This window comes from Rattus norvegicus, chromosome 5 (genome assembly GCF_021556685.1).
Source record: "Rattus norvegicus strain SHRSP/BbbUtx chromosome 5, alternate assembly SHRSP_T2T, whole genome shotgun sequence".
In the NCBI taxonomy this organism is placed as follows: Eukaryota; Metazoa; Chordata; class Mammalia; order Rodentia; family Muridae; genus Rattus; species Rattus norvegicus.
In genome coordinates, this window is record NC_141538.1 from 6,895,858 (window position 1) to 6,914,870 (window position 19,013).

Consider the following 19,013-nt stretch of genomic DNA (forward strand, 5'->3'; position numbering starts at 1 on the left):
TTATTGGGCTTCTGTGCAGGTTTTCCTCATTATATCTTCTTAGGCAAGTCTCATTCTTGACTTTCTATGCTGCCGCCAGAACTGGAAATTCTGGTTCAAAAATCACTGAATCACATTAGACTGCCACAATCTTGCTACTTTACTTTTACTTCCCTGTAGGTTCCCGAACCGAAACCCCCACCCTTCTATCTACATGCATACACGATGCACAACCTTGACTCTGACTGATTTCCTAACTGAGTAAAGAAAAGGCAGGGTGACTATCATGGCAGGAATTCTAAGCATCAGCACTCTGGAAACCTGATAATCTCTTTGGCCTGTGTGGTCTCATGGTGATCAGCCTTCAGGTAAGCATTTCAGATCCTGGCTGGAAAAGCTGAACGCAGGAAGTACAAGTCTGAGATGCAGGAGCCAGTTAAGGGGGGAAAAAGCCTGCCAGTAGACAGTCTGTGCTTTCAGAGGTCACTGCCTCTTACTGCTACTTCATACTCACACAAAAGCAAATAGGGAGAGTAACAGCAGCAAATGGCATAAAACAACACAGATGATAAAACCACATCTCTATGCTTGTCCCCCATGCAAACAGCTTGTCCCCTCTTGTCATCCATTCTGTCAACAGATATCCTTCTGGCTTGTGTCCTGTATTCATTTCCAGATTAATATTGACTATTTTCTCACAGCTCTGTTCACGGAAGGTGACCCCAAACCTCCTAAGTGTTAATTAAACTCAACCTCCTTTCCCCAGAATGTCATCTTTACAGGTTGCAGATAGACTATAGCCACCATTCCCTTCTTTCCTTTGAGCTTTCTGCATGCTCTCTTCTCTTTGAAATCCTTAATATGGGACTTAATTCTTCTCAGAGCCTGGTGTTTTCCATGGCATTAAGAACTCCCTTAGGAGTGGCCGGTCAATATCTGGTTGAACATGAGGCCCATTCCACAATAGGGAGTTCATACCCAACACTGCTTGGATGGCCAGACACTAGAGAATGGATAACCCAAAGACCTAATGTAGAATCAAACCGAACAGATTTAGTGAAAAAAAATCAATGAAACAACTCCTAATGATATTCAACTGTACTCACAGATCAGTGCCCTATCCACTTTTCATCAGAGAAGCTTCCTCTGGCAACAGATGGGAACAAACACTGAGACTCACAGCCAGAGTACATGGAGAAAGAGTTTAAACTGGAGGTCATTCTCCATTGGAGATTAGAGAATCCCAATGAAGAAGTTAGAGGCAAGACTGTAGGAGTCACAAAGAATGGAGAACTAGTGAAAGACCCCCGGAGAGGACCTTTCCCTCAGGAGGAGTCCCAAGCGCCCAATGACCGAGCCGAGTCCACTCGGATGCAATCAGCAAGAGGGTTTATTGGAAAACACAGGAACCTGCGGGCACACAGTCTCTTCGGAGGACTTGCGCGCCCAGCAGCTCCAGCATGGGGCTTTTATAGGGATTGGGGAAGCAGAAGCAGGCGTACAGAAGCAGATGCATAGTTACGGGGATTGGTGGATTCAAACGAGGCACATAGACATGTTCACATATGATTGGCTATTTCACATGATGAGGTAATAAGATATAGCTACACACATTGGCAGGTTTGGGGCGTCCTGGATGTCGGGGGCTGGGGGCTTATCTCTTCCTGCCAGGTGGCCTGTGAGTCAGGTCCGGTACTCCTGGTCTGTTCTGCATTCCTTTCCTTTTATGGTCTGTTAGTTCTAGCGGCAGGGCGGGGCTGCCTGGACTTGCTTTTCACAGTGTTTAGTCCTGAGTTGAAACATACCCTTTTAACTTCATATTTTTAAACCTTAAATCTGTATAATTTTCCTTTCACTAGGAGAACCTGGACTGCCAAATCAACTAAGTAGGGTTCTCATGGGCTCACAGAGACTGAATGAACAAGCATGGAGCCTGCATTGACCTGCACCACATCTTCTATGTATATGTTATGTCTGTTAGCTTGGTAGTTTTTGGGACTCCCAACACACAGACCGGTGTTCACTTGTGTAAACATATCTATCACTTATGTGCCTCTTCAGATGACAAGGTCACAGTAAAATCCCAGCCTCCAGGGAAAGAGGTGTATCCTTGCCAGGAGCAGCTTCTATAAAAGAATAATTCTATGAGAGCTGTCTTGAGGGCCGACAAGGTTCCAAACTAGTCTCCAGGTTATTCAGATTTTAACAGGGTTTTTCTTCAGCTTTTCTAAAAATTCAGGTAAGTTTACAAGTAGAGGAACCTTACTTGGTTCCCTCCAGCACTTTAAATAATGACACAGAGATTCTTAGGCCTTTTGCTGGAGAAGTCTCAGCTACCTTTTAAACTTAACCAGACAATTCTAGTCTTTGACCTTACCTCTCTGCTCTACTCCAGCTCATGTCTGTTCTCTGCTGTGTCTGCTTTAATTCTTCCACTTCAGCCTGTATCTCCTGCAATACTCTACTGGAGATTCTACTCTCACACTTCCTGCCTCAGCTGTTGGATGTCAGCAGTAAGACAATGGCTGATAAGTCTTTCAGATTGCCTTTAGGCAGGTGAGGAAGGACAAACATTTACAAAATAAAAAACACCATGATGGACCATAGAAATGACCTGCCAAATTCCTGCCAGCACTTAGTCCTTTTGTGGTACAGAACTAACAATTAAAAATACAAAGACACACCTTAATACAACTTGAAGGTCATACCTGCATCTTTGTTTACAATTCCCAAACCAACTCAAAGAGATCCATACTTTCTACCTGATTCTGTGACTACTTCCTAGTGCCTCTGGAATTATCTCTATTTCAGTATTAATTTTAATATTTTTACAAATTTATATAAGTCCATAGAGGTATTCCAATATGGGGAATTATTTTTTATTTTATTTTTTATTAGATATATTTCTTTACTTACAATTCGAATGTTATTCCCCTTCCCTGTTTCCTGTCCATAAACCCCCTTCTCCCCTCCCCCTCCCCTATACCAGTATTCTCCCCATGCATCCCCCTTACTGCACCCCCCATTCTCCTGCAGCACTGGGGGTCCAACATTGGCAGGAACAAGGGCTTCCCCTTCCACTGGTGCCCCAACAAGGCTATTCTTTGCTACATATGCCTTTGGAACCCTGGGTAAATCCATGTATAGTCTTTCGGTACTGGTTTAGCCCCTGGAAGCTCTGGTTCGTTGGCATTGTTGTTCTTATGGGGTTGCAAGCTCCTTCAACTCTTTCAATACTTCCTCTAATTCCTCCCAAGGGGGTCCTGTTCTCAGTTCAGTGGTTGGCTGCTAGCATTCATCTCTGTATTGGACATGCTCCAGATGTGTCTCCCAGGAGAGCTATCCGGTCCCTTTCAGCATGCATTTTTTAGCTTCATCAATCTTATCTAGTTTTGGTGGCGGTATATATATGGGCCACATGTGGGGCAGGCTCTGAATGGCCATTCCTTGAGTCGCTGCTCTAAACTTTGCTTCCACATTCACTCCTATGGTTATTTTCCCCCTTTTAAGAAGGAGTGGGAGCTTCTGTATTTTGGTCATCCTTCTTCTTGAGCTTCCTGTGGTCTGTGGATTGCATCTTGGGTAATTCAAGCTTTTTGGCTAATATCCACTTATCAATGAGTGTGTACCAAGTGTGTTTTTCTGTGATTGAGTAACCTCACTCAGGATATTTTCTAGTTCATTCCATTTGCCTATGAATTTCATAAAGTCATTGTTTTTGATAGCTGAGTAGTACTCCATTGTGTAGATGTACCACATTTTTTGAATCCATTTCTCTGTTGAAGGGCATCTGGGTTCTATTATAAATAAGACTGCTATGAACATAGTGGAGCATGTGTCTTTGTTGTATGTTGGAGAGGTATAGCTGGGTCCTCAGGTAATGGAATGTCCAATTTTCTGAGGAACCTCTATACTGATTTTCAGAGTGGTTGTACCAGTTTGCAATCAAATACAGGGAATTCTTAATCAAGTCTCAGGTTCGCGTTTTAATCTCGCAGAAATTACAACAGAGAATTGTGATGCCAAGAAAGCCTGGTGCTGATGCACTATGGTGACATGCTTGTTTTGTTTTGTTTTTTGTTTGTTTGTTTTATATTTTTTTCTAGGCAAAATAAGTTGGTGTTGTTTGCATTGTCTGTTTTCTCCAGTTTCTCTAAGAATACCAAAGCTGTTACATCAACAACAAATGAGGATGAACAGTATTAAATGACTTTTAGAATCTGCGATTAATAAAGAAACTATCTTACTTGATATTTTACCCATCTAAGATTCATAATTGGGTACAAGTTTGTGTTACTTAGTAATCTTAGTCATCACATTGGAAAGTAATATAGTAATTGTACATGAACCCATAGTGCTTTTTTTTCACAACAACCTTTTATTAAAACAGAACAATTGGAACTTACATAAATAAACAAGTAAATGGAAAATAAAAAAGTATGATCTATATTCACAATGGAATCTTATTCAGCTATAAAAATATCTGAAATTTGCAGAAAAATAAAAAATACAAAAAACTTCCTGTTCACTTATATGCAGATCCTACCCCTTGTAGTGTCTTTGTGTGTGTGTGTGTGTGTGTGTGTGTGTGTGTGTGTGTGTATAAATAAATTGGTGTAAATATGGGCGAAGCTCAAATTATTAGAAAGAAAACCAAAAGAGAGCTAAAAGATGCTGAGAAAGGTAGCCATGCTAAAGGACTGTGGCTGCAAAAACCACAGCTAGCACGTCAAAGGAGGCAAAAGATAGTATGTTCTTGAGCTAAATACATGTCCAGGAACACTGATTCAAGTACCCACAATTTCATGTCCCAACATGGCAGCAGCAGTTTCATGAAGTTTTTATAGTAACAAAAAGAACAAAGACAGCTATAAATCAAAGCACTTTCCAAACAGATCGGTGGAAACATTAAGGAAGAGACTACAAGAAAGCAGAGAAGTCTCAGTTACAGGCCTCAAATGCTATCGGATGCTAAAAACTGCAATTTTGATAAATTATAATGTTCTAAATAGTTTTTATTTGTTAGTTATAGTATGTTAGGTCTGGCAGAACGGTGCACAAAGAATGGCTATTAAGGCGATAAAAACAGCCCAAGATAAATTGTAGTTTGACTCTGGACTCATTCTAACCTCTTTACAATCATTGAGGTCAGTTAATCTCTCATGTAGAAGGGTTCAGTTTAGAAATACAGCTTCTTTCTGGAACTTGTCTCCGCAGGTCATTTGTGTTATGAGAAGAGACAGGTGTGGATGTCCTTGGAGGGTCTGTGTAAGGTGGGAAAGGGAGGGAAGAAACTCTCTTAAGACACACTTTAGTAATGCCATAATACTATCTAATCCCTTGTATGCTATTAAAATAAAATAAACATTATTTCTCACAAAATATATCTGAAATCCTAAAACTATACAAATCACAAACAAAATACAATTAATTTTGGAGAAAAGCAATTTTCCTTCATTTCTTCAAACACTGAAACTGAGTCCTTCCTAAAGGAAGTCCATTACAAAATATTTATTCTTAGCAAAATGTTAAGTAAGGTACCTCTACTTATAAAAGTATTTGCATTTTTAGAAAAGCTGAAGAAAAATACTATTAAAATCTGAATAACATGGAGACTAGTTTGGGCCCTTGTGGACCCTCAGGCCAGCCTTCATAGAACAATGCTTCTTCTATCCTGGCCAAGATCCACCTCTTTCCCTGGAAGCTGGGATTTTACCTTGGCATTTGAGAGGCACACAACCAATGGATATTTTTATACAGTAAACCTAGGCCAATGGTTGATGTTATACTGGGAGAGAAAATGACTACTCTTGTCAACTGAAGAGATGTTTAATATGGTAATCTGAGCTCTGGGAGCCAGATATCATTGCCATTGTTAAAAACTGCATTTTGGGGTTCTTGTTTCACAACTGTGCTTCTGTCTCATTAGGACTTGATTGACTGTGAGGAAATAGCTTGTTTTTCTTGGATTAACTTGAGTCATTAAAGCATGAGGTAGGATGAATGTTTAGTGTGAGCATTTTAGGTGTTATATCCAGGAAAGCTATCATGAATGAGCCTCTTCTTTTTTTTTTATTGAAAGGTTTGTTTAGTTTTATTTTTCTCATACACTTAATATGAAGGTATGTTAATTTAGTTGAGGGGAGCATCTTTTTTGCGTGTTAATAATTTCACAAGAACATGGGGATTCTTCAAGTTCTCTCTTCCTCCCAATGGCATGAACATATAGTCAACTGTTCCCCAATCATAAGTTCAGAATTTTTCATCATCTGAATCAGGGGCCTATTTGCTCTTTCTTTGCTTCAGATTAAAACTGTTACATGCATGATGGAATTTTAAACAAGGTAAACAAGATATAATATGAAGAAGAAAATACACTGTTGTGTAAATATGTTTTTCTGGTTTCTTGGGAAGGATGTAACTCCCCAGAGTGCTGTCCCTAAGAAAGAAATGTGTGATAAAGCACCTGCATGGCAAACCCAGTACCCAGTCCAGATTTTCCTTTTTGCCAGGGAAGAAAGGTAGCTCTCCCTGGTAGAGAGGTCAAAAGTAAGCCCTGTACATCTTAGCTGAGCTTGTTATTCTGACACTGCTCATTATCTGCTTTTTGGGGTTTTCAGAACTTCAGTTGCTGACAGAGCAAAATTTTGCCTTAATCTTACATCAGAATTATATTCTACTTAAAATTATTGTTTATTCTGTCCCCTGCATTTTCCAGGCACAATAAAGCTTATCCAATTATTATCAAGTTTTCTTCAGATCTCTTCTAAGCTCCTTCAGTCAGCTTTTATCTGTTTTTGTTTTAAATCTAATGTCTCTTTTTTTTTAAATTAACTTGAGTATTTCTTATATACATTTCGAGTGTTATTCCCTTTCCCGGTTTCCGGGCAAACATCCCCCTCCCCTTCCTTATGGGTGTTCCCCTCCCAACCCTCCCACCATTGCCGCCCACCCCCCATAGTCTAGTTCACTGGGGGTTCAGTCTTAGCAGGACCCAGGGCTTCCCCTTCCACTGGTGCTCTTACTAGGATATTCATTGCTACCTATGGGGTCAGAGTCCAGGGTCAGTCCATGTATAGTCTTTAGGTACTGGCTTAGTCCCTGGAAGCTCTGGTTGCTTGACATTGTTGTACTTTTGGGGTCTCGAGCCCCTTCAACCTCTTCCAGTTCTTTCTCTGATTCCTTCAACGGGGGACCTATTCTCAGTTCAGTGGTTTGCTGCTGGCATTTGCCTCTGTATTTGCTGTATTCTGGCTGTGTCTCTCAGGAGCGATCTACATCCGGCTCCTGTCGGTCTGCACTTCTTTGCTTCATCCATCTTGTCTAATTGGGTGGCTGTATATGTATGGGCCACATGTGGGGCAGGCTCTGAATGGGTGTTCCTTCAGTCTCTGTTTTAATCTTTGCCTCTCCCTTCCCTGCCAAGGGTATTCTTTTTCCTCATTTAAAGAAGGAGTGAAGCATTCACATTTTGATCATCCGTCTTGAGTTTCGTTTGTTCTAGGGATCTAGGGTAATTCAAGCATTTGGGCTAATAGCCACTTATCAATGTGTGCATACCATGTATGTCTTTCTGTGATTGGGTTAGCTCACTCAGGATGATATTTTCCAGTCCCAACCATTTGCCTACGAATTTCATAAACTCGTTGTTTTTGATAGCTGAGTAATATTCCATTGTGTAGATGTACCACATTTTCTGTATCCATTCCTCTGTTGAAGTGCATCTGGGTTCTTTCCAGTTTCTGGCTATTATAAATAAGGCTGCAATGAACATAGTGGAGCACGTGTCTCTTTTATATGTTGAGGCATCTTTTGGGTATATGCCCAAGAGAGGTATAGCTGGATCCTCAGGCAGTTCAATGTCCAATTTTCTGAGGAACCTCCAGACTGATTTCCAGAATGGTTGTTCCAGTCTGCAAGCACACCAACAATGGAGGAGTGTTCCTCTTTCTCCACATCCTCGCCAGCATCTGCTGTCACCTGAGTTTTTGATCTTAGCCATTCTCACTGGTGTGAGGTGAAATCTCAGGGTTCTTTTGATTTGCATTTCCCTTATGACTAAAGATGTTGAACATTTCTTTAGGTGTTTCTCAGCCATTCGGCATTCCTCAGCTGTGAATTCTTTGTGTAGCTCTGAACCCCATTTTTTAATAGGGTTATTTGGTTCCCTGCAGTCTAACTTCTTGAGTTCTTTGTATATTTTGGATATAAGGCCTCTATCTGTTGTAGGATTGGTAAAGATCTTTTCCCCATCTGTTGGTTGCCGTTTTGTCCTAACCACAGTGTCCTTTGCCTTACAGAAGCTTTGCAGTTTTATGAGATCCCATTTGTCGATTCTTGATCTTAGAGCGTAAGCCATTGGTGTTTTGTTCAGGAAATTTTTTCCAGTGCCCATGTGTTCCAGATGCTTCCCTAGTTTTTCTTCCATTAGTTTGAGTGTGTCTGGTTTGATGTGGAGGTCCTTGATCCACTTGGACTTAAGCTTTGTACAGGGTGATAAGCATGGATCGATCTGCATTCTTCTACATGTTGACCTCCAGTTGAACCAGCACCATTTGCTGAAAATGCTATCTTTTTTCCATTGGATGGTTTTGGCTCCTTTGTCAAAAATCAAGTGACCATAGGTGTGTGGGTTCATTTCTGGGTCTTCAATTCTATTCCATTGGTCTATCTGTCTGTCTCTGTACCAATACCATGCAGTTTTTATCACTATTGCTCTGTAATACTGCTTGAGTTCCCCCTGAAGTCCTTTTATTGTTGAGGATAGCTTTAGCTATCCTGGGTTTTTTGTTATTCCAGATGAATTTGCAAATTGTTCTGTCTAACTCTTTGAAGAATTGGATTGGTATTTTGATGGGGATTGCATTGAATCTGTAGATTGCTTTTGGTAAAATGGCCATTTTTACTATATTAATCCTGCCAATCCATGAGCATGGGAGATCTTTCCATCTTCTGAAGTCTTCTTCATTTTCTTTCCTCAGTGTCTTAAAGTTCTTATTGTACAGATCTTTTACTTGCTTGGTTAAAGACACACCGAGGTACTTTATATTATTTGGGTCTATTATGAAGGGTGTCGTTTCCCTAATTTCTTTCTCGGCTTGTTTCTCTTTTGTATAGAGGAAGGCAACTGATTTATTTGAGTTAATTTTATACCCAGCCACTTTGCTGAAGTTGTTTATCAGCTTTAGTAGTTCTCTGGTGGAACTTTTGGGATCACTTAAATATACTATCATATCATCTGCAAATAGTGATATTTTGACCTCTTCTTTTCCGATCTGTATCCCCTTGATCTCCTTTTGTTGTCTGATTGCTCTGGCTAGAACTTCAAGAACTATATGGAATAAGTAGGGTGAGAGTGGGCAGCCTTGTCTAGTCCCTGATTTTAGTGGGATTGTTTCAAGTTTCTCTCCATTTAGTTTAATGTTAGCAACTGGTTTGCTGTATATGGCTTTTACTATGTTTAGGTATGGGCCTTGAATTCCTATTCTTTCCAGGACTTTTATCATGAAGGGGTGTTGAATTTTGTCAAATGCTTTCTCAGCATCTAATGAAATGATCATGTGGTTCTGTTCTTTCAGTTTGTTCATATAATGGATCACATTGATGGTTTTCCGTATATTAAACCATCCCTGCATGCCTGGGATGAAGCCTACTTAATCATGGTGGATGATTGTTTTGATGTGCTCTTGAATTCGGTTTGCCAGAATTTTGTTGAGCATTTTTGCGTCGATATTCATAAGGGAAATTGGTCTGAAGTTCTCTTTCTTTGTTGTGTCTTTGTGTGGTTTAGGTATAAGAGTAATTGTGGCTTCGTAGAAGGTATTCGGTAGTGATCCATCTGTTTCAATTTTGTGGAATAGTTTGGATAATATTGGTATGAGGTCTTCTATGAAGGTTCGATAGAATTCTTTACTAAACCCGTCTGACCTGGGCTCTTTTTGGTTGGGAGACCTTTAATGACTGCTTCTATTTCCTTAGGAGTTATGGGGTTGTTTAACTGGTTTATCTGTTCCTGATTTAACTTCGATACCTGGTATCTGTCTAGGAAATTGTCCATTTCCTGAAGATTTTCAAGTTTTATTGAATATAGGTTTTTATAGTAAGATCTGATGATTTTTTGAATTTCCTCTGAATCTGTTGTTATGTCTCCCTTTTCATTTCTGATTTTGTTAATTTGGACGCACTCTCTGTGTCCTCTCGTTAGTCTGGCTAAGGGTTTATCTATCTTGTTGATTTTCTCAAAGAACCAACTTTTAGTTCTATTGATTCTTTCTATGGTCCTTTTTGTTTCTACTTGGTTGATTTCAGCTCTGAGTTTGATTATTTCCTGCCTTCTACTCCTCCTGGGTGTATTTGCTTCTTTTTGTTCTAGAGCTTTTAGGTGTGCTGTCAAGCTGCTGACATATGCTCTTTCCTGTTTCTTTCTGCAGCAGCTCAGCGCTATGAGTTTTCCTCTTAGCACAGCTTTCATTGTGTCCCATAAGTTAGGGTATGTTGTACCTTCATTTTCATTAAATTCTAAAAAGTCTTTAATTTCTTTCTTTATTTCTTCCTTGACCAGGTTATCATTGAGTAGAGCATTGTTCAATTTCCACGTATATGTGGGCATTCTTCCCTTATTGTTATTGAAGACCAGTTTTAGGCCGTGGTGGTCCGATAGCACGCATGGGATTATTTCTATCTTTCTGTACCTGTTGAGGCCCGTTTTTTGACCAATTATATGGTCAATTTTGGAGAAAGTACCATGAGGAGCTGAGAATAATGTATATCCTTTTGCTTTAGGATAGAATGTTTTATAAATATCCGTTAAGTCCATTTGGCTCATGACTTCTCTTAGTCTGTCGACATCACTGTTTAATTTCTGTTTCCATGATCTGTCCATTGATGAGAGTGGGGTGTTGAAATCTCCCACTATTATTGTGTGAGGTGCAATGTGTGTTTTGAGCTTAGTAAGGTTTCTTTTACGCATGTAGGTGCCCTTCTATTTGGGGCATAGATATTTAGGATTGAGAGTTCATCTTGGTGGATTTTTCCTTTGATGAATATGAAGTGTCCTTCCTTATCTTTTTTGATGACTTTTTTAATTCCTTCAACTGTTTGATTGTGTTTTCCTGGAATTCTTTCAGGGATTTTTGCGATTCCTCTCTGTAGGCTTCTACCTGTTCTCAAAGGGAGTTCTTCACGTCTTTCTTGAAGTCCTCCAGCATCATGATCAAATATGATTTTGAAACTAGATCTTGCTTTTCTGGTGTGTTTGGATATTCCATGTTTGTTTTGGTGGGAGAATTGGGCTCCGATGATGCCAAGTAGTCTTGGTTTCTGTTGCTTGTGTTCCTGCGCTTGCCTCTCGCCATCAGATTATCTCTAGTGTTACTTTGTTCTGCTATTTCTGACAGTGGCTAGAGTGTCCTATAAGCCTGTGTGTCAGGAGTGCTGTAGACCTGATTTCCTCTCTTTCAGTCAGTTATGGGGACAGAGTGTTCTGCTTTCGGGCGTGTAGTTTTTCCTCTCTACAGGTCTTCAGCTGTTCCTGTGGGCCTGTGTCTTGAGTTCACCAGGCAGATTTCTTGCAGCTGAAAAGTTGGCCTTACCTGTGGTCCCGAGGCTCAAGTTTGCTCGCGGGGTGCTGCCCACGGGCTCTTTGCGGCGGCAGCAACCAGGAAGACCTGTGCCGCCCCTTCCAGGAGCTTATGCAGCCTCAGGAGTGCTCACCTGACCAGGCGGAGAGGTCTCTTTCCCACGGGGTCTGGGAGCAGAGAGCTGCTGAGGGCCGGGATCCGTGAGTGTGGGACTTCCGGTAAACACAGGACGTGCCCGGTTCTAGAGGAATTCTGCCTCTGTGTGTCCCAATTTCACCAGGCAGCCTTCTTGCAACAGACAAGTTGGTCTTACCTGTGGTCCCGAGGCTCAAGTTTGCTCGCGGGGTGCTGCCCATGGGCTCTCTGCGGCGGCAGCAACCAGGAAGACCTGTGCCGCCCCTTCCGGGAGCTTCAGTGCACCAGGGTTCCAGATGGCCTTTGGTGTTTTCTTCTGGCGTCCGAGATGTATGTACAGAGAGCAGTCTCTTCTGGTTTCCCAGGCTTGTCTGCCTCTCTGAAGGTTTAGCTCTCCCTCCCACGGGATGTGGGTGCAGAGGACTGTTTATCCGGTCTGTTTCCTTCAGGTTCCGGCGGTGTCTCAGGCAGGGGTCCTGCCGCTCCTGGGCCCTCCCCCACGGGAGCCCAGAGGCCTTACACAGTTTCCTCTTTGGCCAGGGATGTGGGAAGGGGTGGGCAGTGATGGTGGTCTCTTCCGCTCTGCAGCCTCAGGAGTGCCCACCTGACCAGGCGGTCGGTTCTCTCTCCCACGGTGTCTGGGAGCAGAGAGCTGCTGCGGGCCGGTAAATCTAATGTCTCTTAAAAGATTAGAATGTATCAAAATCATTATAGAAATAGTTAAAACAATGCAATATATGATTTCCAAGGACATGACACCGAAATGACCATGTGATTGATGGCAGTGTTTGCTTAAAATCGAGGTGTACTAGATGGCATTCTAAATTTTGAAAGCATTCATGGTCTTTCAATTTTGGTATGATAAATTAAAATATAATTCAATCTTTAAATGAATAAACATTTAGTAAGTGTGTGTGTGTGCGTGTGTGTGTGTGTGTGTGTGTGTGTGTGTGTGTATACACATGAAACTTGAGAGATCAGAGGTAATTGTAGAACTCAGTTTCTCTTTCTACCAAGTAGGTTTAAGGACAAAACTGCAGATACCAGACATGGCAGAACATCACTTATACAACATAAGCCTGGTGTCAGCTGGAGGCAAAGCCCATATAAGTAAATCTGTTCCTTCCTTCCTGCTTAGAAACAGCAAATGCAATAGTAGGGCTGCACACATACCTTAGTGTTTATCTATGGTGTACTGTGAAACTGCAAATGCACAAACCCTGGTTCAGCAACAAAAACAATAAAAAAAAAAGAGCCAAATTCCCGGGTCCCCTTTCTGGGCTGCTCCCTTTGTATCACTCTCCTTTTCCAGGGATCCATGGCAGGAAGGATCCCTCTGAATATACAGAGAAGCCATGCTTCTCCCTTGAAAATGTGAGCGTCTTGCTGCAGTAGTTTGGCAGCAGTAGGATGGTGGGGCACTACACTATCTGTAACAATGTTTTGGGGTTTTATGTGCTACTAGATTTTGTGTGTTACTAGATCTTTTGGCATAAGCTGTCTTGCATAACTACAGTGACTGCTCATTCTTCTCATGTAATAACTACACTCTTTTAAAAGTACTGTAAGCCAGCTACTCAAAGACTAGTACATGAACTGATAAAAGAGGCTGAAAGACCCCAGCCTAATAGCAGTAACGGAAAGACCCCAGCCTAGCAGTAGTAATGCCATTTTACAAGGCTGTATTTAGGAAAACTGGTTCAAAGAAAGGTCAGAACACTGAGTATACAGCGGCTGCCACGCAGGATATGTGTGGAGAGCCTGGCGACAGGATGATTGCGGTTGAGTGCCTGACAATGAAAAAGAAATGTGGAAAGCCTCGATGTCCCGCGCTACGTCTCACCAGCAGGAACGACGCGGCACACACAGGATCCTACTGCAGAAAAGCTTTAATGCGTCTTGAGAGGGAGAGCATAAGCTTACAATGCGGAGACGGAGAGTGAGGAATAACCGTCCCTTATATAGGAAACATCCTCGCCTAGGACGTGTCACTCTCTGACTGGTCGCTGCCAATTATGCCAGATGACGTACCAAAACGTACGTGTCCCGTTGAGTAGGGAAGTTACCAGGCGCCTGCGGATTGCCCTTTTTACTAGGTGTGTTCTGCCGGATGCCCGTGCCATCTTGTAATGGAGTTTGTGAGGACAGCTCCTCACATCTGTGAGGACAGCTCCTCGGACAGCTCCTCACATCTGTTAGGACAGCTCCTCGGACAGCTCCTCACATCTCCCCCTTTTCTGTTTTTTTAAGCAAACAGGACACCCAGATATAGGAGGGTGAAGACAGAGGTCATATCCTCGTACAAAGTTGGCGAACCTGTACAAGAGAGATACCCTTAGGCTGTTGTTGGGACCCAGGGCACTCCCGACCCGGCGCACTGCCATTTTTCGAGGGAGGGAAAACTGGGGAAGAAACCCACATGTAATATGACATGCCTTCCAGGGAGCATATTTGGTAGAACTTCCCTGTGCGATGCTAAGCTCGTCACCCCTCATGGGCTGCTCAAGCCGGACACTCTAATAATGTGCAATGAACCGAGGTTCTAGGAGTGCAAGAGCTGTCCAGCCGGCGACCTGTTGCTTGAGCATGGTCAACCAGATATCGGCTGACGCTCCTTGTTCAAGGGCTACAAGCGCCTGGGCGATCACTACTTTGTCCTTTCTTGTTTGAGATCTCAATTTGCAAAGCAACCAGAGGAGTAACACTAATCCACAGCAGAGGATCACTCCAAAAAGTCCCACTCCCACCCATTCCTTGAAATAAGAGACTGCTGAGGTGATCCAGGACGACAATCCCTCCGTCAAAGACAGGTCCAGTCGGGTAGAATTTACTTGAATGATGGTCGCTCTCAGCTCTCGAAGGGTCTGTTCAAACTCCGAGGTCCAATTCTGTAACAGATGCTGTGAAAGACTCTTAGACAGATTAGCAGCTCGGGTAAATTTGTCATATTATATGGAGGTGACACAAAGGCCTGGGAGTTTTTGCTCACAGCCAAGCTGGGCCAGTTGCCATAGAATGTCTAATTGCTCTCGGACCAGATCTATATGTTGGTTGACAAGCATAAGGCCTCCCTATATCTGAGTATTGGCCGAGGCCTGTCTGTCCTGAGTCACAGAGATGGTGGCCGATAATTCATTGATAGTTTGGGTTGTCTATACTGAATTTGACAATGCCAATGCCGAGGCAGTAACCGAGGCAGCGACTGCTGTCGTAGCAATAATGCCAGCAATAATTGCAGAAGTACCAAAATCTCTTTTTCCTCTAAATAAGGTCATGGTCCCCGAGGTATCAAGAGGGATCGGGATAAAGCGAGGCATGCGGGTAACTACTGCGATATTTTATATGAGTAGCTGTCCAGACAGAGGCAGCAGGTTTGATGTTCCCCGTCCAGGAAAATGACAACCGTCCCTTTTCGCCCTTTCCTCCAAGTAGCATCACCATGGGCGTAAGATCAGTGCAGCTACCATTAACGCAATGTAAGGCCACCACCATAGAGAACTGTGGCCTTAGCCACAATGTCCTCCTCACCAGTTCCCCATGTGGCCTCCCTTAACCAAGCAGAAGATTGATTATATAACATAATGCAAGGGAGATCAAAAGATGTTTTGTTGAATATGCCAAAACAAAGGCTGCCCTTAAGGGGAATAGTCCTATTTTCTTTTAGTCGTTCAACCTGTGGATCCTTAGGTAAATAGGCCAACCCTAAATCCCTGTTAGTGGTACATCACCAGCATCGGGAGTGGAAAGGTTGACATTATTCCCCATCGTAGCTCGCCCTGCACCGTTGCTGGCATCCATGGAAGAAGAGTGAGGAGGTGCAGGAGTCCCAGTCCCTTCTTGATCACTTGCTGTGATGCTCCCAGTAAGTCGTCCTGGGATCCATACGGGATTTTCATTGTCCTGTGGAAAAACACAGACAGCTCCCCTGGATCTTATTAAAACAGGATCCGGGCCTTTCCATTCATTTGTTAATACATCCTTCCATTTGACTAATTCTTTTGTCCTCTTGGGCTCTGAGCAATGTCGCTCAGCCGCTGTTTGTCCAGCTTCATCAAGATTTAAAAAATTTAAGGTAAAAAGGGCCAGAGCAGTGGCCACTCGGGGTGTTGGGGGGAGTTCTATCATAATTTCCCTTCTTTGTTTTATTAAATATGATTTGAGCGTCCGATGAGCACGCTCTATGATTCCCTGTCCTTGAGGGTTGTAGGGCAGGCCCGTCAGGTGGGTAACCTGCATCTGAGCACAAAACTGACGGAATTTTTGAGATGTGTAGGCGAGGCCATTGTCAGTTTTTACACATTTTGGCTTTCCCCAAGCACTCCATGCTTCAAGGCAGTGCTGAATGACATGTGTTGTTTTTTCTCCTGTAAGTGGGGTGGCATGTAGAATGCCAGAATATGTGTCTATAGATACATGCACATACTGTAATTTTCCAAAAGTAGAATTATGAGTAACATCCATTTGCCAGATTTGCAATGGCTGTATTCCTCTCGGGTTGCCCCCGATTGAGGAACTGGGAGGAACTGGCAGCACTGTTGGCATTGGGTGACTATATCACGTGCCTCTTTTCTAGTTATAGAGAAGCGGCGGCGTAAAGTTTCTGAGGTGACATGGAAATTGCCATGAAAGGCTTAAGCGGCCTCTAAAGGAGAGGCCAGGGCCACAGCTATCATTTTTGTGGCTTTGTTAGCCAAATCATTCTCTGAACTCATTGGGCCAGGGAGTCCAGAATGGGCCCGTATATGAGTAATGTATACAGGGAATCTTCTATTTAATAGGATAATTTGGATTTTTCGGAAAATATCTGCCACATTACTAGTGGTTTTAATTATACCAGCGGTTTCAAGAATACTAACAGCACTAGCTCGGCCTCCTTCTCTGAGTCTAAGGTTTTATTTTCAGAGCTTTCAGAACTGTCGAGGTTCAGCGCTTCTAGCTCTTTCACAGGGTATAGGCTGGCTCCCACTCCTGGTTTATGTGTAGAGGAGGAAGTGCTGGAATCTGAAATTTTCAACGCTCCCTTGTCTGCGGACTTACCGGGAGGGAACTTTTTCTTTCTTAGGATGTCTTTTTTCTTGCGCGCACCCAACCTCTCACTACGTTCTGTTTCTGACAGACTTTCCCGGACTACCTCGAGAGTGGCCTGTCCTTCTACTACTGCTGCCTTACACGTTTCATCCTTTAAACAATTCTTAACCAGCTTCCATATAGCTTTGGTCCCTAGGCGCAGATCCTCTTCCGCCAATTTTCTGTCAAGGTCTTTTCCAAGTTTGTTCCATGAGGCAATTGTAAACGAGCCTGAACAGGCAAACCAAGGCGCCACCCTCTCCACCTCCTTCACAAAGTTTTTAAGTGTTCCTCCTCCAATTTTGATGTTCCTCTGCTTTAACACTGTTTCCAAGGCCGTGACCACAGACTGTGAGGATCCCATGATGGGCCAGGAACGCCGGCGGCTTATCTACGTCCGTCTGACAAGGCGTGAGGTGAAAGGGTAGAGACGGACACGCTGCTCTCTTATGTACGGGAGTCTTACACGCGCCTTCCTGGACGGTGCCGCTTATCTACGTCGGCCTTATCGCGTCCTTGTTCCTCAACAGTCAAAATCGAAGGTAAAAGGGAGCTGCGCGAAGCTCACTTATATACGAGAGACTGAGACTCGCCTTCAGCTGTTGTGATCGTCCTTTTAACAGCGAAAACGGTGAAAACAGAACATAAAGAGTAGGGTGGCTCCCAGGACAAATACTATAGCCTCAACAAATCCTTCCCAAGGCGGTGACAACCCCAGACCAAAGTCCAAGAGAGGGCTGCCTCTCCGAACGTATCTACCTGCAGTTCTGAATCCTCCTTGTCTCCAAGGGATCTCCGAAGACGCTGACGATGGCGAGGTCTTTCCCGGGCTTTCGGCACCAGATGTCCCGCACTACGTCTCGCCAGCAGGAACGACGCAGCACACACAGGATCCTACTGCAGAAAAGCTTTAATGCGTCTTGAGAGGGAGAGCATAAGCTTACAATGCGGAGACGGAGAGTGAGGAATAACCGTCCCTTATATAGGAAACATCCTCGCCTAGGACGTGTCACTCTCTGACTGGTCGCTGCCAATTATGCCAGATGACATACCAAAACGTACGTGTCCCGTTGAGTAGGGAAGTTACCAGGCACCTGCGGATTGCCCTTTTTACTAGGTGCGTTCTGCCGTATGCCCGTGCCATCTTGTAATGGAGTTTGTGAGGACAGCTCCTCACATCTGTGAGGACAGCTCCTCGGACAGCTCCTCACACCTCGGGAGAGGTCCCACACCCTGGTGGGAGGCCGAGTCAGCCGTTATGTTCCAAAAAGACACTATAGAGAACTTGCCCCTGGGCTGACCCCTGTAACCATGCATCTGCTTATGTATGCTTGCTTCTGCTTCCCAGAACCCTATAAAAAGCCCATCCCTGGTTCTGCTAGGCGCGCCAGTCTTCCGAATTGACTGAGACGCCCACAGATATCTGTGTATCTTGATCAATAAAAATCCTCTTGCTGATTGCAGCCTGTGGACTCGGACTGGTCATTGGGCTCGAGGATCTCCCTCCTGAGGGAAGATTCTCTCTGAGAGTCTTTCATTTGGGGGCTCGTCCGGGATGGAAGATCCTCTACCCAGAGACCACCGACCACCCACCGGGAGGTAAGCTGGCCAGCGTTTGTCTTGTCCTGTCTTGTCTTGCTTTGTGACTTGTTCTGTAAATGCTTAGTTACTTGGCTTGGATCTAGACCGTTTGTGTTTGGGCGGGTCAGAGAAGGAGCTGACGAGCTCGGACTTCTCCCCCGCAGCCCTGGAAGACATTCCAAGGGTGTTTGGAGCCCGGTTTTTCGGGGCTCAGCCCGTATCAGAAGGATACGTGGTTTTGGGTTAGAGGAGAGAGGAGAGAGCCGGATCCACTGAACTTTTGGTTTCAGTTTGACACCGAAGCCGCGTGGCGTGTCTGTCTGTTGCTTGTTTGACTGTTAGAATTGTCTTCTTTGTGTCCTAATTTTCTTTGAACATCTGTGGAAATTGGTTATAGGATGCTTTGTCTTGGTCTTCTTTGTCTGGTTTGTTTTGTGTGTGTGTGTGTGTGTGTGTGTGTGTGTGTGTGTGTGTGTGTGTGTGTGGTATTGTCCAGTATGTTTTTGGCTTTTGTTTCATTTTTGGACTTGGGACAGACAACTATGTTTGAAATCTTGGACTGAAAATTATGAAACTGTTTGCTTTGTTCACCAAAGAGTTTTACTTGGTCCCCTTAATGCTTAATAAGAAACTTAATTTTGTGGACCTGCCAGCAGACTGTGCTGTTAACAA